Consider the following 17,307-nt stretch of genomic DNA (forward strand, 5'->3'; position numbering starts at 1 on the left):
TGGAGAAGAACTGAAACTAAACCAAATCAAACTGGTTTGATTTTACAGTGTAAAAGGTGTGCAACTTCAGTGTTTATGTTACATATACAAAAATTACACAGGGATGTTAAAAAGAAAAAGAACAACTTTGTGATTTAATTTAAATACATTTTTAGCAGCATGTGTTTTTCAGTCAACACATTCTGGTTTAGATAAACACTATGTTGGCAAATCTTGAGTGACAAGGAGTGGCCAGCTAGCAGTTAGCATTTAATCACTGAATGAGTCATGAAACCAGTATTGTAATTATGCCACTATGAGATCAGGTTTGCAAAGCCTCTCATTTGCAAATATACAAGCCAGTGACTGGGAAGACTTGTTGCTTCCTTTTTTTTTTTTTTTTTTTTTTAATGTAACTGAATTGCAAAAAGGCACTTGTAAAAGAAATTAGTCACACTAAAAGAAGAGATGATAAAATGCAAATGTCTCCTAGCTGCAGACATGGTGACTATCGATTTTGTGAATGATTTATGATACAGTGAAAAATACCTGCTGTATTCTGTTGTTATAAACATGTTGATAAGAGTGCAAGGCTAAGTTAGGATTTTACAGTTTGTTGTGCTATCCTGGCAGTGCAAAAAAATCCAAAAGTGTCATATAAAAGCACTCTAGATTTGCTTTACTATGAGAAAAACCTCTTAATGGTAATAGTCAAGAAGGTCTATTATGTGGTTGCATGTCATGCCTGTCTGGAATACATGGATGAATATTATGAACATAAAAGGATTTGTTTAAAGGACTCCTAGGCAGGAAGAAGGGACAGTCCAGAACCTCAGGACTGGGAGGCCTGAATAATCTTTCCATTGTGACTGCTCAAGAACATCCTATTAGGATCTGACCCATAACATTGTATATTTGTAATCACAGATCATCACAGTGCATGTAATGGCCTAAAAAATTGACACTGGCTTGATTAATAACATAAAATCCTGGGTATATGAGAAGAAAGGCTTGTTCATCCAATCTGAAACTACGTGCTTGGGTTTGTATATGTTTAGGAGAGGTTTTAATATATATTTTAATTTTTCGTTAAATGAATCTTTTCAGAATTTGTGTGTTGCTGTTCAGAATCCAATTCTGATTTAATTTGTGGGAATTGCAAAGATGAAAAAAATGAGAAAAAAGTGAGTCTCCTCATTCATGTTGTTATTACTGTTCAAATTTTTTTAAAATTCTAATGACATGGGGATTGGATTTAAAATCTATGCTCCTTGAATGTTTCAGTTTCATTTGTTATATGTAGGTAAACTTCTTAATTTCTGAAATATGCCAATTTTTTCTGCGCTAGCCGTTGCCAGTGCATATTTTTAATAGTTAGTGAGCCAAACCCATACAACCTGGGGATGTTAATCAACAACAGCTGGCTGAACATGAGCCAGTAGTGTGCCCAGGTGGCCAAGGTGAATGACATCCTGGCTTGTATCAAAAATAGTGTAACCAGCAGGACAAAGGAAGTGTCACCCTATAGTCGGCATTGTTGAGGCCGCACCTAAAGTACTGTGTTCAGTTCTGGGCCTTTCACTACTAGAAGGACATTGAGGTGCTGGAGAGTGTCCAGAGATCGGCAATGAAGCTGATGAAGGGTCTGGAGCACAGGTCTGATGAGGAGTGGCTGAGAGAGCTGGGGTTTTTTTGGCCTGGAGAAAAGGAAGCTAAGGGAAACGTGATCACTCTCTACAACTACCTGAAGGGAGGCTGTAGTGAGGTGGGGATTGGTCTGTTCTGCCAAGTAAAGAGTGACAAGAAGAAATGGGCTGAAGTTGTGCCAGGGGAGCTTTAGATTGGACATTAGGAGAACTTTTTTCACTGACACTGAAACATTAGACACTGGAATGGGCTGCCCAGGGAGATGATGGAGTCACCATAAATAATATGCATAAATGATGTATATATGAGGTGCTGAGGGACACAGTTTAGTAGCTGACTTGGCAGTGTTTGGTTAGTGATTGACCTGGTGATCTTAAAGGTCTTTCCCAACCAAACGATTCTATGATTCTATGAAATGTGTAAAAAGCTGTTGTAATTTCTTAAGAACTTTGAAAAACCATTTATACATTTAAAGATGGGATAGCTTTTCTGTGCCTGTCATCTCTGAAAGATGTAAGTCAGATGTAGAATGTAAGCAGGAATGTTAGATGTGAATTCAAAATTAAGCATTCTGTTTTAATCCTCTTTCTTTAATGTTTGGTTGAATGCAGATAGTGTCCGTTTACAAAGAGTTTAGTTCTAGAGAAGTACTTATTTTTGATTGTTCCTAATCAATATAAGGGCTTCATCTTTCCCTGTAATATGAACAAGGAAGAAAAGTGGTGTCATCAAAATATTTCGAGGTGTTATAGTTGTGAAACAGACCAGAGAACAAAAGGTAGTCATTTACTTGTCTAAGAAAAAGAAAGGAAAAGTGACCATAGAAACAAGTAAAAACATGTGATTTTCCTAGATAATTTCAAGATCATAATCCTTTCTGTGAATGCACAGCCTAGTTTGCTGAAAGGGGAGGAAATAATAGGCTAATTAGCCACAAATGCAGCCTAATAATATATTAATATTGCCTTAATACTTACTTCAGGTCGACCTTTGAAACAACCTTCAAAATAAAGACTGGGGCTTAGGAAAACTGAGAAGGTATTGAAATTTGTTTAAAAAAATGTAGCCTGTTTTCAACTTTTCAATTTACCATATTGTAAAATATGAAGTTATTATTATTATTATTATTATTTGGGTTTGGGGCTTTTTCATTGTTGTTTTAGCATCTTTGAAGTAATTTCCAAGTGTGGAAAATTATTACTTTGGTTGTTTTTCAGAACAGACATTTTTTCCTTGACTATAAAGTGTTGACAGGGTACATGGAGCAAGACAAAATGCAGAATTCATCTCAGAATGTTTTTATCCAGAGTACAAGAGGAGATACTTAGTGGGATGTGAACATAATCTGGAATTTAGAGGAATACTCAGTTGAACCACTATTCCCATTTAATTTGGAATATTCAAATTCTTTCTTCAATCACTTTTACTTTTAGAACCATGAAGAGGTAAATATGAATCAACTAGTGTTTTTAAAATCAGTGACAATGTTGTTTGGCCTGCATGCAAATGAATGAGCTACTTTGCTTTAAAGCCTTTTAAAATTAATTCTGGGAAGCTGGAGCCTGCAATTTTCTGTATACCAGTTTAATAATGACTAATGAATTCTAGCTGTGGTGAAGCAGCTTGTCTTGTATAAGCAAGATATCTTAATATAAACATCTCACTTTTCTCATTAAAATAATTATTGAATCAAAGCCAAAGCAATCATTTCAAATATGTTGCAGATCTGCTCTAGAGTGTGGTTCAGAATCAATGCAGCAAAGCACTGAAACATATTTAAGAATGAATTGTCAATAAAAAGAGAGTCCTTAGAGGTATAGGGCCATTTGGTCCTGTGCTTCTTTGCAAGCTCCATTCTTCCCTTGGTGGTCACCTTTCATTTCTTGAGGCAGAGATCCTGGAGGTTTATGCAGCTAGAAAACCTGCCTTCTGCCTACTTTTTTTTGATGATTCTGCATCTTCAAGTGGGACAAAGAACAAACTGCAACAATTCAGGTAAAGTTACCTAAGGTGTTGAATTCAAACAGTTTTGTCAGAACATCATTGTGAGGGATGGATATCAATACTCTTCAGATCCAGCTACATAATATACATAGGACCCTAGCAAATACATATCTTTAAAATGATAGGAAGAGAAAGTTGAGGACACAAGTGGAATAGACTTTTTCACTGCTCTCCATCTCTCGTGGTTTTCCAGCTCAAGTTTCTGTGCCATTTTGTTTAATCCTCTGTTTAATTACTGCATCAACAGAAACTCCCTAAATTAATGGAGAAAAGTGTAGCAAAACCCAACACCTGGTAACTCCCAAGGGAAAATTTAAAATATAAATAAATGCAGATTTTGAATGAAATAGCTTATGATATAAGTACTGATATCTCCCCTTGTTTATGGTTTTTTGGGTTGTTTTTTTTTTTTCTGGTAGATTTTTTTTTTTTTTTCTTTTTACTACATGATAGTCAGTCATGCAAATATATTACTGATCCTGATTCCTGAAGTGTTAGTCCATAAACTACAGCAAATGAACAGCAGAGTCTTGTAGATCTCTGTTGCCTGTACACCCTTGTGGAGAGTAGATGGCAGGTCTTAGTTCACCTTCTTAGCTGCTGTCAGGGGTGTTTGTGAATCAGAGCTCTTAAGTTAAATCTTTTCACATTGTGTTACATCTTAGAAATCTGAAGAAGCATTATGCTTCTTCTAAACTCAGTTTCTGTCAGATTTCTCCCAGAGAGCATCCACAGTGATCATATTGTTGTTACAAAAAGCAAAGAAACAGAAGAGTTTGCTTGAAATTTCATTGAGATGCTTAAGGAGAAATGAAATGTGAAAGTTACCACAGGACTGGGTACTTGCAATGCACCTGCACAGTCTTGCCGTGGCAGAGATGTGTATCAGGGTTTGTTTTGTAAGGCTTCATAGACTGAAATATATAGCATTCTATTGCCAGTGCTAAGCAACTTGTGAAGAGTAGTATCTACTGTCCCAGTTCAAATAGGTCATTAATATCCATGAACAAATATGAAGCTGAGAATTAGTGACTGCTAAGCTTCCTTTTAGTTATTCTCTTGGCCTGAATCCTAAAGACATCACATTACCAGTGGAGAAATGGAGTCCTGGGGATTGTTTTAAGTGCTGAAGACTCCCTCCCTTAACTTACTTCCTCCTTTATCAGAGACACAGCTGATTAGATAGGAAAGCATGCTGGCTGGCGCCTTCCCATCCCGCTTGTTTTTGTACCTCATTGCTGTGTAGTACTGGGTCATGTTCCTATTCATTTTTCATGACCTTTCCTCATTACACCCTATTTAATTGCAGCTTGTTTCTGCAACCTCAGAGCCCTACAGGCCAATCCAAAATATCAGTCACTGTGTTTTTAAGTTACCCTTTGAAAAAGTAAGAAACATGGAGAATTTTTTCAGCAAACAAGTTTGTGTCTATGTGTAGCTTTTACTTCTTTATCACAACATATTTGGCTCAGTACTGTAGACTGTTTTTGCAGCTTGCTGGCAACTTCAAGAATTCTGATGTTGAATGATTCTTGTTTACAAATTTTTTATATTTGGTATACATGTGGCTCATAAAAAGCTGAATAATCAACTAAATATCTATATTTCACAGGTTTTCAATCGTACTGCTTTGCTGCTTGCTTCTATATTGACTTTGAGTTTCTTCCTCAAAAAGTCATACAGTGGTAGTGGCTTTGAGTTCACATCTGTTTATTGCAGCCACAAACAAATTAGATCATTTGTTGAACTTATAGGCAATAAACTGAATTAAAAATATACCTATATACTTTTTCATGTACTTTTGCTACATTCAGATACCCTTGAATAGATATATTATTTTGATTTTTGTATTTGTTTAATGCTTTTTTCAAGAGTTTTCTATGCAAATTTTCAGTTGATACACAAGTACCTTAAAAAGCACCGAGATCCTCTATTGATGAAGGAATGGATTATTACTCATTAGAACAGAACTACTTCCTTCCCATCTAAACCCATCTTCCTATCAGGTTCAGTGCCAAAAAAGGAAGATATGGAAGTTGTACACTATGTTTTGAGAAAATATGAAGGATATCTACCTGTGTTAGAGTACAAGAACATATTGTTATAGATCTGTTCTCCCTGTATCCTAAGTGGGCCGGATGTGAGGCACTTCTGTCCTGGAGTTGTGTAACCTAATCTGTGTGGCACTGAGCCTGAGCTAACATACCTTGCCTCTCAGCATCCAGTTAATGCTGCTGCATCGCTTCCGTGTTGGAGCATTCTCAGATCTGATGAGCTGGGTGGAGCGGGTACACAATTGTCCATACATAGTCATGTCAACATGCTTAAATGCTCCCTGAAAGGAATGGAGGGCTGAGGTATGAGCATTCTGTGTGTAGACAGTACAAACTTGCAAGAGTGTCTTCTTTAGGTTACAATGTTTAATGTTGGGACCTACTACATGGTACACGCCTTAAGGATCTGATGCTGGGATGTGTCAGGTTCTTAAAACTTTTCTTAAAGGTGGAAGAGATGAAAGAAAATTAGAAGATGGAAAATCAGGATTCATCCAGATGCCTACGTTTGCATTGAATATGTCATTGCCTTACCATAAGTATTTAAATCTGTCAGTTCTGGTGGTGTAAAATCCTGTGCTATATACAGACATAGATGCAACATTGATGTAAATGAGAATATTTTGAGGGCTAAATGTCTTCTTTATTTGGTGTCCATGCCTCAGAGGTGAATTAACTTCTTTGTGCTTCACCGATGGTGCTTCTTTTCCATATGTCCTCTTGCTTGCCCAACTCACCTGAAGTACAGTGACCAGAATGATTTGGCACCTCTTTAGGCTGTTTTAGTTCTTTGGAGCAGTTAACTGCTGCTGTAAGTCAGAGAAGTGTTGGAATTTAAGTTGAAGGGCAGTGTTTACAAGATATAGGAATGCAAACATTTGTTTTATTCTCTGTGTCTCCACTTTCTAGTAATGGTAACAAAACTTTGAATTGTAATAACATGAATAGTAGAGTACCTAATTGTAAAATTAAAAAAAATATATAATACAACATAATATAATACAATATAACATACAATATGATATGATACGATATGATATGATATTATACTGTTGCTCAGTGTTCACAAAGAAAGGTAGAGGATTTTTTACTCTAAATGCATTTAAGTTTATAGGAAATGCAAAACTTTCATTTAGAAGCATGAAGAGATCCAGCATAATTTAAAAGATTGCTTCTGTTGATTGTAGCTTTACTTGCATATGGTGTTTGCAAAGGTAATACCTCTTTTCCAGGAGGACTTTTTTTCTTTTTTTTTTTTTTAAAGAAAGTACATGAGTGCAGACTCTTCACACTTATAACTAATGCTGAGAGAAGCATTTTTCTATCAATTACTTTGGAATTACATGGGTTTTAAGTCTCTGAGAGGAGACTTGAGAGAACTTAGGGTTAATAAAAACGTGCTGCTTTTGAAGTTAAGGAGAAATTTGTCTTCTATTTCATCTGAAACATAGCAAGTCCTTTGTTAGTAGCTTCTGAAAATATCTCTGAAAAGATGAAAAGAAAATTATTTAAAAGACATCGAACTGTATGTGCTGTCAACCCTTCACTACTTCCTTTGCAACACGAAAATCCTGTTAACCCTGACTAACAGCAACAACAACAAATTTTCTTTAACTGACATCAGTTCAAGGTCTTTCACTGACTCCCTTAGGCATGAATGCAGGCTCCTACTAATTAATCATGTAAAGAACACACAATTTGTGCTTAGAAAGTATATTTTAATAATTAATTACAGCAATCTGACAAAAACATGTAGTTTTTCTAACAGGAGTTCTCACTTTTTCAAATGTTACGTAACTAAGGGAAGTCACATTTGATAAATCTTATTCTTTTTAACTTTTGCAAAAATAATAGGGTAAATCAAGTTTATGCTGAAGCAAGAGACAGTATTTGTTTTAAGGAGACGAAAGCTTAATTCCTTGTAGTGACATTACAGAAGTGGCTGAAAAATGTGTAATTACCTAATGCTTATGATGCTACCCAATGGTAAGCACTATACCAAGGGATAATCCAAACAATCCTTGAAACAGCTCGCATTGTTCTTGTTCTGGCCGCTTCTAATGATGTAAGATAATAATAGGCACTAAGGCTTTTCATGCTAAAAGTTTCTGAGAGTTTCACACTAGTGAAACAGAAGGAAAGGTAGTAAGAAAGTCAAAAGAAGTCTGTTTTTCTGACCCAATGCCTGAGCATGACTGAGCACATCTCCTGTGTAATCAACCCCTTTTAAGAGTTAAAAGTCTGTTGGATCTCTGCAGAAGACATAAATATACAACCTAAGAAGAGTGGGCTGGACATTTACAGCAGCAAGACCAGAGAGTAATTTCCTTTAAGTGAGTGAATATGATTTATTTATTCAGCCCATACACAAACTGGTTTCTTTTCCTAACAGTCAATACGAAAACAATTAATTTTAATATGCAATAAAAGAGGCAAATTTGTTTCTGATAAAATAGTAATGTCTTGTTCAACTTGTATATTTTTTTTACAGTTTCAAACAGCTGTAATAAAAATGTTCTAAACCATCCAGGCAGGGACATTTTCCTATGTAGTAAATACAGATTAAATATGTGAGTATTTTCAGTTAAATTTATGACTTTCCAGCACTGGGTTGTAAAATTATCATGAATTGTATATCATAGCTACCCATACCCAATAGTTATTTCGATTTCATAAGCACAGAGTTTGTAGGCAGAGTTTTCTATCTCTTTTATTTAGTCAGTACAATGTGTAATTGACTAGTTTCATTGGAGCAGATGAAACTAATAACAACCTAAAAATGTTGTTTGTTTTTCAGTGTTAGATGCTTAATTAGTAATTTGACAGATATGACAAGTAGGGAGGGTATTTCCTGATGGTTGACAATTCATTAAGTTCGGTGCCAACAACAAATTTAAAATCCCTTAACTGCCATTAATTAATTACCAGGAAATACCTAGCTTGGGTGGAGTGAATCATTATTATTCTATCGCATGTAAAACTGCAACGGGTGAAAATGTACCAAAACCATGTACAAAGTGGATCATCCAAAACTAGTATAGAGTCTGAAATCTGTACATTCGGTATAGTTATGCAGTGACACAAATGCTGTCACTGATGTCCTATTCACAAACACTGCTTAGACACAAAACCAGAACTTCAAGGTGCCTTTGGATTTAGAACTTCAATGGATGTAACCAGGATATATGTATATGGAGTGAACATAAGTGAACAATGGAAATATCTCCTGAAGACTCCCTTCTAACCTTTAAAGATGTTCTTTAAAGATTATGACTTATATTCATATTTGAGAATGATTTTGCTTGTTAATACTTCAAAGCAAGGGTACTTGTTCACACAGGATAAAATTAAGTGTATTAGAAGGAGTGTGGTTAGTAGGTTGACAGAGGTTCTCCTCCTCCTCTACTCTACCCTCATGAGACCGCATCTGGAATTTTATGTCCAGTTCTGGGCATCTCAGTTCAAGAAGGACAGGGAGATGCTGGGAAGAGTTCAGCACAGGGCCACAAAGATGAAAGAGTGGAGCATCTCCATTACAATGAAAGACTGAGGGAGCTGAGGCTCTTTAGCTTGGAGATGAGGAGAATGAGGGGTAATCTCATTAATGTTTACCACTCTGTGTGAAATACATAAAGAGTGGGTATTAGCAGGATGGAGTCAGACTCTTCTCAGTGATGTCCAATGATAGGACAAGGGGCAATGGGTATAAGCTGGAACATAAGAGATTCCAATGAAATACAAGGAAGAACGTTATGAGGTTCAACAAGGACAAGTGCAGAGTCCTGCACTTGGGAAGGAACAACCCCACGCACCAATACAGGCTGGAGATTGACCTGCAGGAGAGCATCTCTGCAGAGAGAGACCCAGGAGTCCTGATGGATAATAAACTGAACATGAGCCAGCAACATGTCCTTGTGCCAAGAAGACCAATGTCATCCTGCGATGCATCAAGAAGAGTGTGGCCAGCAGGTTGAAGGAGGTTCTGCTCCCCCTCTACTCTGCCCTGATGAGGCCTCATCTGGAGTCCTGTGTCCAGTTCTGGGCTCCCCAGCTCAAAAGGGACAGAGAACTTCTGGAAAGAGTCCAGCACAGGGTCACCAATATGATCAGGGGACTGGAACATCTTTCACATGAGGAAAGGCTGTGGGAACTGGGGCTGTTTAGTCTGGAGAAGAGGGGATTGAGGGGAGATCTTATTAACATTTACAAATATCTAAAGGCTGGGTGTCAGGAGGTTGGGAAATCCCTTTGTTTTATTGTATCTAGCAACAGGACAAGGGTTAATGGGATGAAGTTGGAACACAAAAAGTTCCTTTCAAACATAAGAAGAAACTATTTCACTGTGAGGGTGAGGGAGCAGTGGCACAGACTGCCCAGAGGGGTTGTGGAGTCTCCTTCCTTGGAGGTCTTCAAGACCCACCTGAACATGTTCTTATGTGACCTGATCTAGGTGGACCTGCTTCTCCAGGGGGGTGGACTAGATGATCTCTAAAGGTCATTTCCAACCCCTATCACTCTATGGTTCTCTTATTTCATCACTGTGAGGGTGATGGAGCACTGGAACGGGTTGTCTAGATGGGTTGTTGAGTCTCCTTCTCTGGGGACATTCAAAACCCACCTGCTTTAGATCTTGTGTGACCTACTCTAGGAAGTCCTGCTCTGGCAGAAGTGTTGGACTAGATCATCTTTCAAGGTCCCTTCTATCCCCTAAGATTCTGTAGTTCTGTGAAATCCGGGAGTGTAATTTTGACAGCAAGAATATTCTAAATAATTTGTACTTTCACTTACATTTTTATTAAATGAAATCAGAATCTTGTGAGGATTTTACAAGATCACTTATTGTTCACCAAGTCTCTTCATACTGTTCAGAAGCAGATTTGACAGAACATCTGAATTTGAATTAATCAGGGAACAATTCCCTCACTGTTATTTACTTGGACATGCAATAACTATTTTCCACATCCTGATAGCAGCACACTTGGTGCTTGAGCCCTGCAATTTTTCTGTCATTGGACTTTGAATGGAGTATATGTGCAGAGATAGGAAAATTATTCTAGGTGGTGGTGCAGGAGGTGGATACACAAATGGGACACAGAGAGGGAGAACTATAGGAAGTGTACAGCAAAATAGTTCATTTCCTTATATTTATGAAATGAATGAGTTCCCACGCATAGTTTTTAACCAGAATTGTGTTATATTTTTTGAAGAACCCTTAAGAATCAGTTGATACCAGGGATAGAAAACTCATTGAGCCACTGGAACCATTTTTGGGAAGAAAAATAATTACAGTGTATCTTAATAAAACCTCTTAAAGATTGCTACTGTTATTCAATGGCTAGTTTAAATTTAAACAATGTTTTGATGGGACAGGAAAATGCTACTGATAAGAAGCAATGTAGTCTAATGGTAAAGATATTTTGATTGTGAGCTTTTCGGTGACCATTGTAATAATTAATGTACTGTTACTTTCATAACAGAACAAGATATCTTGTACTTATAAATGAAGGGTGGATATTACTACATAAACTACATACAATGTCTTTCAAGCTTTTGTTTAGTTGATGTTTAAATATGCAGCTCAAATCCCACTATTACTGAAGTGAGTGGTACAACTTCAAAGAGAACAAGAACACACCCGCTTTATCTGGTTTAGTAAAGATAAAACTGGACAATGAATACAAGAACTTTTTTTTTTTCAGATGTAAACTGAAGGATAAGAAAGGAATGTATCGTATTGCTCTGTTTTCCATGTGGGACACACCTAGTAAATATTGTTGTATACTTATTTTTTAATAAGGATGAAATTACAGATCTTGTATGTAATCAGATTATATTTATGGGATTCAGCCATATTTCTTTTAACTACATGTCTAAATTATGTTTCTGTTGAAAAACTTAACATTATATGGCATACAATAAGAGTTGCTAATACCCTAGCCCTGTCCTAAATCCTAGAATCAAGAAAGTGAGCAATATAATGTCATTACTATGTAACCTGTGATGGCAGCCACATTTAGAAATTCAGATGTACTGACAAAAAATAACCTTAAATGATTTGATACTAATTGGATTTGAAGGGTGTAAGGGCCAAAACCAAGCTTGACAGGGATAAGCCTAGGAGCAGCATGTCAGTATGTGAGCCATGCTCTGCTGCTGACATCCTTGAGTCTGCCACCTCGGTGGAGACAGAAGATGGAGATCTTTGTGGCAGCAGGGAGGCAAAAATTAATGTGTTGGAGGGAACAGAAACATCTGAAAATAGTCACATGCAGGTCAGGACCTCTTTCCCCCAAAAGCTGGCAGGATTGGTAACCCATCTGAAGTGCTGTGTGCTGGAAGGAGCTGGAAGCCATTGAGCACCAAGGGAAGTGTGACATTGTTACTGTTATGGAAATATGGTGGGATGAGTCACACAACTGGAGTGCTGCACTGGATGGCTGCTGACTCTTCAGAAGGGATAGGTAAGAGGAGAGGCAAAGAGGTAGCCCTCTGTTAGGGAGTATCTCGACTGTTTAGAGGTTAGTGATGGTGAGGATAGGGTCAAGTGTTTATGAATCAGAACAACAAAGGGGATGTCATGGTAGGAGTCTGCTATAGATTGCACAATCAGAATAAGGAGGTAGATGAGATGTTCTTTAGGCAGCTGGGAAAAGTCTTGAGGTCACTGACCCTCATTCTCATGGGACACTTCTACTGACCAGATTTCTGCCAGGAATACAACACAGCAGAGAGGAAACAGTCCTTCCTCATATAGCTGGTGAGGAAGCCTACGAAGAAAGGTGCCTTGCTTGACCTGGTGTTTGTTAACAAAGGTGTTGTGAGAGATGTGATGGCTGGAGGCCATCTTGGGCAGGCTCGAATAAGCCCCTGCAATGATTTTACACTGGGGAATAAACAGGAGGAACTGGAGATGTAAGTGCGGCTACAGGGCTACGACTTTTTTGCAGATACAGAAACATGGTGGGACAGTTCACATGACTGGAGCACAGTTGTGAAAGGCTAGTACCATTTAGGAAACACAGGCTAATGAAGTGAGGAGGTGAAGTTGCTCTCTATGTGAGAGGGCAATTAGAGTGCATTTAGCTCTGCCTGGGTGGGGATGAGAGGCAGGTTGAGTGTTTATGGATGAGAACTAGGTGGCAGGGTAGTGTGGGTGATACTATTGTGAGAGTTTACTACAGGCCACCTGATAAGGAAGTAGATGAGACCTTCTACAAACAACTAAGAGCTGCCCCACCTGGTCCTTATGGGAAACTTCAGCCTTCCTGATAATTGCTGGCAAAGCCACTCAGCCAAGCACACACAGTACAGGAGGTTCCTACAGAATGGTGATGACAAATTCCTGTCACAGATGATTGAGGAACCAATGAGAAGGGGGTTGCTGCTGGACCTTGTACTGACAAATAAAGAAGGTCTGGTTGGGGATGTGAAGGTTGAAGGCAGCCTTGGCCGCAGTGACTGTGAAATGATAGAATTAAAGATTCAGTGTGGAAGTATCAGCACATTAAGTTGCGTTGTGACCCTGGGCTTCAGGCGAGCTAAGTTTGGCCTCTTCAAAGACCTGCTTGAAGGAATCTTATGGGCTAAGATTCTAGATGTTAGGGATGCCCAAGAAAGCTGGTCAATCTTCAAGCACCACTTCCTCCAAGCTCAAGGTCAATGTATCCCCAAAATCAAAAAAAGGCTAAAGCCCTTTTGGGTTTAAACCTGACAAGTGATGTAAAGGAAAATAAGAAAAGCTTCAAGTACATCCATAGCAAAAGGAAGATTAGGGAGAATGTGAGCCTGCTGTTGAAGAAGGAGGGTGCCCTGGTGACAGAGGATGCAGAGAAAGCTGAACTACTGAATGCCTTCTTTGCTTCAATCTTCACTACCAAGGCTGGGTCTTGGTAAACCCAGTCCCTGGAAGATAGTGAGATAATCTGGAGAATGGAAGACTTTCCCTTGGTGAATGAGAATGGCTGAATGACAGAGCCCAGAGAATGGTGATCAGTGGCATGGAGTCTCATTAGAGGATTCCACAGCGACCAGTTCTGGGGCAAGTCTTGTTCAACATCTCCATCAATGATCTGGACCCTCAGTAAGTTTGCTGATAACGCCAAACAGGAACGACTGGCCGATTCCCCAGAATTCAGGTGAAGCTTCATTTGGAGTCCTGTGTCCAGTTCTGGGATCCTCAGGTCAAGAGGGATAGAGAACTTCTGGAGAGAGCCCAGAGCAGGGCCACCAAAATGGTCAGGGGACTGAAGCATCTTCCTTATGAGGAAAGGCTGTGGGAACTGGGGCTGTTTAATCTGGAGGAGACTGAGGGAGGATCTCATTAATATTTACAAATATCTAAATGATGGATGATTGGGGCATCCCTTTTTTCTATAGTATCTAGCAACAGGACAAGGGATAATGGGATGAAGTTGTACACAAAAAGTTCCATTTAAACATAAGAAAAAACTATTTCACTGTGATGGAGCCCTCGTACAGGCTGCAGAGGGAGGATGTGGAGTCTTTTTCCTTGGAGATCTTCAAGACCCACCTGAACATGTTCCTGATCTAGGTGCTTTTGTAGGGGGGGTTAGATTAGATGATGTCTAAAGATACCTTCCAACCCCTACCATTCTATGATTCTATGATGCTATAAGACAAGGAAATGTGCTGAAGTTGTGCTCAGCAAGGTTTAGACTGAACATTAGGAAGAACTTTTTCACCAAGACGGATGTTAAACACTGGAACAGGCTGCCCAGGGAGGTGGTGGAGTCACCATCCCTGGAGATATTTAAAACACACTTGAGATGCTGAGGGATATGGCTTAGTGGTGAGCTTGGTGGCGTTAGGTTAGTGGTTGGACTTGATGATATTAGAGGTGTTTTCAAACCAAAATGATTCTGTGATTCTATAATTGCAATACATTGTTATTGACGAAAACCCTCAGCAAGTTCCCTGATGACACCAAACTGGAAGGACTGGCTGATTCCCCAGGCTGTGCTGCCATTCAGCGAGGTCTTGAGTTGGGCAGAGAGGAACCTCATGAAATTTAACAAGGACAAGTGCAGAGTCCTGCATCTGGGAAGGAACAACCCCATGCACCAGTACAGGCTAGGGGTTGAACTGCTGGAGAGCAGCTCTGCAGAGAGAGACCTGGGAGTCCTGATAGATAATAAACTAAATATGAGCCAGCAATTTGCCCTCATGGCCAAGAAGGCCAATGGCATCCTGGGATGCATCAAGAAGAGTGTGGCCAGCAGATCGAGGGAGGTTCTTCTGCCCCTCTACTCTGCCTGGTGAGGCCTCATGTGAAGTCCTGTGTCCAGTTCTGGGCTCCTCAGCTCAAGAGGGACAGAGAACGTCTGGAGAGAGTCCAGCACAGGGCCACCAAGATGATCAGGGGATAGAACATCTTTCATACGAGGAAAGGCTGCGGGAACTGGGGCTGTTTAGTCTGGAGAAGAGGAGATTGAGGGGTGATCTTACTAACATTTATAAATATCTAAAGGGTGGGTGTCAGGAGGTTGAGACATCCCTCTTTTCTATAGTAGCTAGTAACAGGACAAGGGGTAATGGGATGAAGCTGGAACACAAAAAGTTCCACTTAGACATAAGAAGAAACTATTTCACCATGAGAGTGACAGAGCCGTGGAACAGGTTGCCCAAAGGGGTGGTGGAGTGTCCTTCCTTGGAGGTCTTCAAGACCTGCCTGGACATGTTCCTATGCGACTGGATCTAGGTGAACCTGCTTTTGCAGGGGCGTTGGACTAGATGATCTCCAACTCCTACCATTCTACGATTCTATGATTCTATGAAAACTGACCAAATATTTGAAATTTGATCTCTCTTTACCAACACAGTTATTTTTCATAGCAAATCTAGGAAGAGTTCCTTTGAGTGACCTTGGAGATCAAAAGTAATTACCTGTTTAACTGGACTGAACATGTTTTGTTATGCATTACAGAAAAATATGTCCTTCAATTTTAGTGTAGATGATACATTTAAAAAAACCCCTTTCCTTATTCAAAATGACTTTGGAGCTACTTGGAATAGTATGTTATGCCCTGATCATTTCATTCAACTTTGTTTCTTTGCATCTGTGCAGTGTAAGTAAAGGATACTGTCCATAATATATACTGGTCAGGTAGTCTTACGATGTCCTTAAGGACAGTTCCATTGGTTTTGTGCAGACTGATAGTACCTAAATTTCATTACAAATTCTATTGACATAAAAACCCACTAAAATTATCCAGGCAGTAAGATGTATTTATTCTTTTTGAAAAAGAAGTTTTATAACCTCTTAATAAGTGTTCCTGCAAATAGATAAGAAGATCTGTGTTTTCCAAGTCTGACACAGCTGTTCTGCCAGACTTTTTTCACACTGCAAAAAACCACAGGACTGGCAAATTTGCAAATGATGCACTGACCTATGGCTCTAAAACCCATTTGAACCCTGGGAGACTTTGAGGATAGAAATGGCATACAGAAATACTTGCTTTATAACTTACCCAGTACAATGATAAGAGCTGCTGTTATAGGAATAATACTTCTTGCTGAGATAAGGAACAAGAAAAGGTTCTAAAATTGCTCATGTGAATCTTGGAATTGGATTTCTTACTGATTCCTTTGGTCATCTTAGTGTTTTATTTCATAATGACACACTAAAGCTTACTAGGAAATGTGATGATATATGAATGTTATTATAACTGTTGTAACACAACAAAGTCTGTATTTGAATCTGTGTGCAAATATAAATTTTTTATGTTATTTCAATTCAGAAAGTTATTTAAGTGTGTTGGAGTGATTTACCTTGGAACAAATTACTCTAGCATTTAAATGAGTTTGTGAATGTGAACCCTTTGAGCTCCTTTATTTTTAAAAAACAACCAATGAAAAAACTAACCAAACTACTCTACTAAAAGTTTTTTATAAGAATTTTCATGTTTTAACCGTAACATTCTCTGCAGCAGTATTATGTTTTCTTAGATGCTGTGTATTTATTTCCTAGAATACATGATGATAAATGTAGTAAAATACTTGTTCTTTTAATCATTAGTAAAGACATATTCTATTCAAAAGGCACATACTAAGAGTATGTGTTCCAAATAAAGACATTTTTATGAGACTTATTTTTAGACCAGTGCTTTGCTGTCCATGTTCTAGATCATCTGCTGGTGTAAATCAGTGGAACTGTATAAGATAATATTCTCTAGTGACCTAACACTAGGATCTCCTACCATTTCCCTTGAAGATCAGAGAATAAGAGTAATTATACTTTAAAAAGTCCTTGACATCTCAGTCCTTCAAATTTACCCATTATGCTTTTTCCACTGTATAGCTCAAAGCAAAATTTTATGTTGCTATTTCTGAATTATATTTTTTTCCCTTTTAATGTTAGCTACAGGTGTAAAGGCTAGACTAGGTATGGGGCTGGTTTCATGTAAGAATTAAGACTTCAAAGTGGACTCTAGATGTAAGGATATTTTACCATAAAAGACACACATCCTGAAGACGGGTCAAAATGAAATGTTTATATACATGGTCAGTAACAATCAATGTGCCATTGTCTTATTCCCTATGTAAAACATATTCTTTTAACTGAAAAAGAGAGGTGTAGACATGCTAAACGCTGTAAAAGCTGACG

Source organism: Colius striatus, chromosome 9 (genome assembly GCF_028858725.1).
Source record: "Colius striatus isolate bColStr4 chromosome 9, bColStr4.1.hap1, whole genome shotgun sequence".
Taxonomy (NCBI): Eukaryota; Metazoa; Chordata; class Aves; order Coliiformes; family Coliidae; genus Colius; species Colius striatus.